At 42.4% G+C, this 7,062-nt stretch overlaps 1 pseudogene; it reads right to left on the bottom strand.

The window, feature by feature from the left end:
• Positions 1 to 318: 318 nt before the first annotated feature.
• LOC138160776 (zinc finger protein 850-like) overlaps positions 319 to 7,062 on the bottom strand; it is a 47,626-nt pseudogene continuing 40,882 nt past the window's right edge.

The following is a 7,062-nucleotide window of genomic DNA, read 5'->3' on the forward strand; positions in this document are numbered from 1 at the left end:
GAAATGATGAACAGGCAAACTTCAGAGAAAACTAGAAAGATTTCAATGAACTAATACTGAGTGAGGGGAGCAGAACCAGGAGAACATTGTACACTCTAACAGCCAGTGTATGAAGACTGATTTTGATAGACTTAGCCCTTCTCATCAATGCAAAGACCTAAAACAATTCCAAAGGACACATCATGGAAAATTCCCTCCACGTGCAGAGAAAGAACCAGGAAGTCAGAATGCAGAGCAAAGCAGATTATTTTCTTTTTTGTTTTATTTTGTTATTTTTTTTTCCTTTTCCTGGTTTTTCATATTTGTTACAATTCTTCCATGCAACATGACTCATTAGAATTTGTGTTTAATAAGAATGTATGTGTAGAGCCCATATCAGATTGCTAGCCATCTTGAGGGAGGGTCTTTATCACATTAGGTTTCTCTCCAGTGTGGATTCTCTCATGTGCAGCAAGACTGGAGCTTTGTGTAAAAGCCTTTCCCACATGTATCACATTCATAAGATGTGGATTCTCTGAAGTACAGCAAGTTGAGAGTTCCTTCTAAATGCCTTTCTACATTGCATACACTTATTTCTCACCGGTGTGGATATTCTGATGGACAACAAGATGGGATTTTAGCCTGAAAGTATTTCCACCTTGATGACATTCATCAGGTGGATTCTCTGATGTACAGTGAGATCAGAGTTCATTCTAAAAGCCTTTCCACATTGATGACATTTATAAGGTTTCTCTCCAGTGTGGATTCTCTGATGGGCAGCAAGATCAGAGTTCATTCTAAAAGCCTTTCCACATTGATGACATTCATAAGGTTTCTCTCCAGTGTGGATTCTCTGATGAATAACAAGATCTGAGTTCATTCTAAAAGCCTTTCCACATTGATTACATTGATAAGGTTTCTCTCCAGTGTGGATGTTCTGATGTGCAGTAAGTTGGGAGGTTAGTCTGAAAGCTTTTCCACACTGACGACATTGATAAGGTTTCTCTCCAGTGTGGATTCTATGATGTTCAGCATGTTTGGAGCTGTAATTGAGAGTCTTTCCACATTGATGACATTTATAAGGTTTCTCTCGAGAGGGGATTCTCTGATGTACAGCAAGAGTGTACCTAGAACTGAAAGCTTTTCCATCTAGATTACATTCATAAGGTTTCTTGCCAGTGTGAGTGCTTTCATGCTGAGTAAGGCTGGAGCTTTCTCTGAAAGTCTTTCTGCATTTATCACTTTCATAAGGTTTCTCTCTACAGTGGATGCTCTGATGTATAGCAAGACTGCAGTTGCAACTCCAAGCCTTCCCACACTGATAACATTCATAAGGTTTCTTGTCACTGTCAATATTCACTGTGGTGAATAATGAAGGATGAGTTTTCACTACATTCATGACACTCATGTGGTTCTTTCCAGTATGAATTTTTTGATGGGAAATCAGGGATGATTGTTGACTCAAGTCTTTCCCAAAATGGTGACAAGCATAAAGTTTCTCTCCTGTGTGGATTCTGTGAAATACAGCACAGATTTGTCTCCCTGTGAAGTCACAAGGACCATCCCTCATGAAGCTTCCCTGGTGAGTTTCTTTCACAGAAATGCTTAGCTTTTCAGTAGTCTCTTTCCTTTCAGGTCGAATCTCTCCTTCTGCAAGAAACAATAAAACATATACAGAGACACATGTACACACAGATAGAATTATCATACCTTCCCTCCATTGTGAGAAGTAAACTGATGTATATCCTACTTCCCCAGAATAAAAGTCTTCGAAGTTAAATGGACAGCATCACTCATTTGAAAATGCCATTAGTCCATATCTGCAAGACAGCTTGGCTTACAAAGAGCTTCACATTCAATCACATCAGATCTTCAAAAACCTGTGACACTGGCAGACCGAGCATTATCAAGTCAGGCCATGACCTCAGAATGGCTGAGTCCCAGCAACTGAGACCAGAACTCCAACCCTGCAAGTGGACATGTTCTATCCATGGAACTAGATGGCCTTTCTAAATTGTATTTACCTTTGTCTTCTTTTGTGTTTTAGAAAATATATTTTATTATTGGATGCTGAGCTGTTCTCTCTCTCTTTTTGGGTCTTCCTACTCTCTAAGATGCAATCTGAAATTAGGCCAATCAATAGCCCTACAATAGGGCTTTAAGTTCCAGGGAAAAGAAGAGCCAATCGATGTGGCAAATTTCTCTGTTGCCTTATTGTAAGAAATTGCCACACCAACCACCAATCTTGAACAACCACCACCATGATCAGTCAACAGCAATCACCATTGGGCCAGAGCCTCCGCCAGCTAGAAGATTAAGACCCACTAAATACGGAGGTGATAGTTTGCTTTTATTCACAATAAAACAATTTTAAATTAAAGTATGCAAATGTGTGAATGTCCAGTTTAAAGAATATGAATAAAGCAATTTTGTGGAGACCATGGGAATCTCAGGTGACAGGCAAGTAGCTGGATTTGCTGTCAACATGAGATAAAAGCAATTTTTCCCATAGACCTCACAGTTTGTAACCTGGGACCTAGTCATGTTTGTCTACCCTCATCTGTGTATGTTGTGCCTAAGCTTCCTCACCCACTGGATCGAGGGGTCATTAGCATTGTCATCCCTGAAATTCTATGATCTTCTAGGATCTTCCCTGCTCTGCTGTGTCTTACCCTGAGCCCAGAGCACCAGCAGCCAGAGGAGCTGCCATGGGGACTTCAGATACCTGCACAGAGAGCACTCAGAGCCCTGGGAGGGCAGCAAGGAAGGAGGAAGCTTTTTTGTCCTGAGCAGGGCTCCCTGCAGGGCCCTTGGGTCTCCATATGCAAAAGAGCCCCAGGTCTCCAGGAGCCTCTCCTCAGGGACCCTGTGAGCCACACTGAGTCACCCTGGCTGAGGCTGCCTCTGGGGGAGGAGCCTCACATTTTTCTGTTCCCAAATGTGTAACCTTAAGAGCAAAGGCAAGATCATGGTTAGTGACTGATATAGTAATGGTTTCAGCTGGTTGTGGGTCAATGGAGGGCGGCTTCTCTCTGTGCCCCAGGACTAGAATCCCCATAACCAGGAGAGAGCTCCAAGCCCTGAGGAGCTGGCACAGAAGGCAGGAGCTCACAGCTTGTAGGGTTGGGGGGGTTGCCTCCCCTGACTCTGCTCATGGACCTACCTCACTGCCTCCCTCTGCTGGAGAAGGTGAGAATTCGAGGAGGCAGCAAGGAGGGTCTGGCTCATGGACAGATCCCAGCCTGGGCACTGGGAAAAGCCTGGTCAAGCCTCATTCCTACAGAAATGGGGTTTGTCAGTCACTAGATGACATCACTGTAGTTGTACTGAGCATCATGGAAGAAAAGTTGAAGTCTGCCCTTGGCTCCGTTTTCCCATTTTAGGCATGCTATAAAGGTGAGGACCCTACTATGGGCCATCCTCTACCCTATCTTTGACTGTTTCTAGAAATGTGGGTGTGGGTAACTCTGTGTGCCAACTGTGGGGCTACAAAGGTGAGAATGGCTGACTAAGAGACAAAGATACAGAGACATTCATTCATGTCTGGGTGATCTCTTCTCTCCTGGGGGCTTGTAAGGGCCCCGTTTGGTTCATTTGAACTCAGTCTGTCCTATCCTTAATCAATCCATCATGAATGAATGCATGAAAAAGTAATTTTGCTTTTTGAAAATATTATATTTTTCTAATTACCTATAAAACAATTTTAACCTTTCTTTTAAATTTTGAGTCCAAATTTCCTACCTCCCTTTCCTTGCTATATATTATGCATGTGCAGTTAGGCAGAAGACATTTTCAGATTAGTCATATTGTAAAAGAAAACATAAACCAAAAAATCCCAAGAAAATAAAGTAGAAAGAAGTAATCTTTGATCTGCTTTCAAAATCTATTGTTTGAAAGAGAATTTATTAATCTATGTGGGGGAAAAAATAGAATGCTGTGACTACTATGGAAATGTTTTGTATAACTACACATGTATAACCTACATTGAATGGCTTGTATTCCCAGTGCTGGTGGGTGAGGAAAGGAGAATAGAGAGAATCTGAAACTCAAAGTTTTAAAAAGAAATGTTTTAAAAAATTGTTTCTACATGCAACTAGGAAATGATATATACAGGCAATGGGATATAGAAATCCATCTTGCCCTACAAGAAAGTAAGTGGGGTGCTGGGGGCGAAATAAGAGCAGGCAGACTGGGGCAAGGGGTATTCAGTATGCTTGCCATATTGGGATAGGGGTAGTGGAGAGATGGGAAGAAAATCTGTAACTCAAAATCTTGTGGAAATGAATGTTGAAAACTAAAAATAAATTTTTAAAAAAGAAAAAAAAAACAGAATGCTAACTGCTTGGAAAAGAAATGAAAATGTAAAAATAGCTCATGCTCCAAAGGCGTTCATCACGTAATGGAAGAAATAATTATAATAAAAATAATACTTATTATTATATACTTGACATTTGAGTGCCTACAGCTGGGTAAAGGACATTAATATTTTAACTCCTTTTATCCTTATCATGGCATTAAAACATAAGTGCTCTCAATAAAAAGCACTTAGAGGAGGGGACTATGACCATTTGACAGATGATGAAACTGAGGCAATCAGAGTTAAAGTGATGTGGTCAGGGCTTCATGCCTAATGAGTATCTGTGACAAGATCTGACCTTAGGGCTTCCTGAATTCAGACCCTGCTTTCTATGCACTGGGCCTCCTGGCTACCTGGGGTGAGTGTACAGAGGCCTCAGTTTATCCAGGTGTGCCTTGGTGTGAGAAGTTCTCAAAGGTAAACACCTCCCTGTGCATCTGCAAAGGAGAGGCCTGGGGACCTGTCTTCAGCACTCAGAGGTTAGGCAGTTGCTCAGGACCACGGCCAGCATGAGTCAGAATCAAGACTTGATCCTGGTTTCTTGACTCTCAGGTCCTCTCACTGGAGCAGACTTCTCCTTGTACCTGAACTGAAGTTCATTGCCATAATTAGATGTCTCTCCTGGAGAATTGAACAAGGAGTCTGGAGGCTGGATCAGCATAATGGCTTCTTGAGCATCTAGAAAACCCACAAAATTGGACAGAAATGTGTGAAATTACAATCAAAAGAATATAATGTCAAAATTTGGGGGGAGACCAAACAAATCCCAAATCAGTGACATTTGCTATAAAAGTAAGGCATGTTTCCCAAAGACTTCCCATTATTTGTGATCTGAGACCTGGCTATGCTTGTCTGCTCCTTCTCAGTTGGAGCTGGTTCCATACCTCCTGGATAGAGGGGTCACAAGGAAGTTTTCTTTAAAAATTCACTCTTCTCAATCCCTCCAATTTTTTGGTTGTCTTACCCTGAGCCTAGAACTAAGAGCCAGAGGAGCTGGGAGATCATATTGTGTCTTGAAGACCTTTACTGAGAGCACCCTAAAATCCCCCAGTAAGATAGGCAGAAAAGGGGGAGCTTTTATGCCCTAAGCTGGGCCAGTGAAAACCCCTTTGAGGCCCCATAGACAAAAGAGAACAAGGATGCATATGAGACTTATCTCAGCGATCTGATAAACCAGATTAAGTCACTTTGGCTAAAATGAGCCCTTTTGACTAAGTCTCCCTGATTTATGAATTCTAATCTGGAACCTCAAAAACACAGAAAAATTCATATTTAGTGACTGAGAGGGGATTATAACTGGGAGGTTCTTCTCTCTTTCCCCCACAACTTGATTCCCTAAAGCCATAAAGAAGCTCCAAGGCCTTAGGAGGTGGCAAAGACAGCAAGAACTCACAGCTTGAAGGCTTTGGGGCTTCCTCACCTCATTCTGCTCCTGTACCTGCCCCAGAGTCTCTGGAGAAGGGGTGAATACAAGCAGGCAATGAGCAGGGTCTGGTTGAGATTGAATAGGTCTTAAGCAGGGCCCAGGAGAAAAACCTTCATTCCAAGATGAAAGGGTCCTGTCATTCACTAGACAAGGTTACTGTGGTTGGCCTGAGAATTGTAGAGACAAAGATTACATCCCCCCTGGTCTCCACTGCCCCATTCCAGAGATGCCTCATAAGGGAGAAAACATAGGCCTACAGGAATGTCCTCTCCCATGTCCGTCTGTACCTTTACTTGGAAGGTGGATACGGGTCAATCCTGTGCCAAAGGAAGACCATGAAGATGAGGGAGACTGGCTTAGAGGTAGACACAGAGAGGCTGGAGTCTGAGTCTTTCATTCCTGGCTATTCATTCCTCTCCTGAAGGATGGCAATGGCCCCGTGTTTGTTCTCACTCTTTAGTCTCTCCTTTCTCCAGTCAATTAATCACAATTGAATGAATGAATGAATGAATGAATGAATGGTGTCAGTCAGACAATGAGTGATTGGAAAGAAATATTTAAGTTACTGGGTTAGAAGAAAGATGAGTGCCCTGACAACTGCAGACTCTTGGCCAGAACCAAGGAATGATAAGTCTCTGAGGAAAGGTCTGATTCGTTTTAACCTGTTAGCTCTCACACAAGTTATAAGAAAACCAATTCTAAAAGACAAGAGACTTGCAGGCTGTGCCAGGACTGAATGAAAAGGGGAAAAGGAAAGGGAATACACATTTATATAACACCTACTATGTGCCGGGCATTGTGCTACGTGATTTACTAATATTGCATTATTAAATCTTTACAACTACCTGGTGAGAGAGGTGCTGCTACTATGCCCCCTTTACAGTGGGAGAAACTGAGGCATACAGAGGATTAGTGGCATGTCCAGGCTCACACAGAAGCAAAGTAGGGCTTTCAAATATTAACTTGAGCTCAGAATAAGAGAAATGCTCCTGAAGTGACATGAAAAGTTTCAAATGAATTTGGTCCATCAGCAAATCCCTGCCATGGTGTTTCCCAGGGGCCTGTGCTATCTCCAACTTGCTTTGGCTACAGGAATGTGGTTTGTTAATGGGATGCCTCTGGTAGAAGAATGAGGAACTGGGGCTGGGAGGGGAAGGGTAAGCTAAGTGTAGCAGCAAGCACCCCAAGTTCTTATATCTGCTTTGTTAAGAGAAAGCAACTCAAAATGGGTTAACAAGCTTACTTTAATCAGTCAAACATATATCGTTTACCTCCTTCAGGGGAAAAAAGTCAGCACCCC

Source organism: Petaurus breviceps, unplaced genomic scaffold (genome assembly GCF_028583685.1).
Source record: "Petaurus breviceps papuanus isolate PSGF00001 unplaced genomic scaffold, PetGlider_PUasm1.0 182, whole genome shotgun sequence".
NCBI lineage: Eukaryota > Metazoa > Chordata > Mammalia > Diprotodontia > Petauridae > Petaurus > Petaurus breviceps.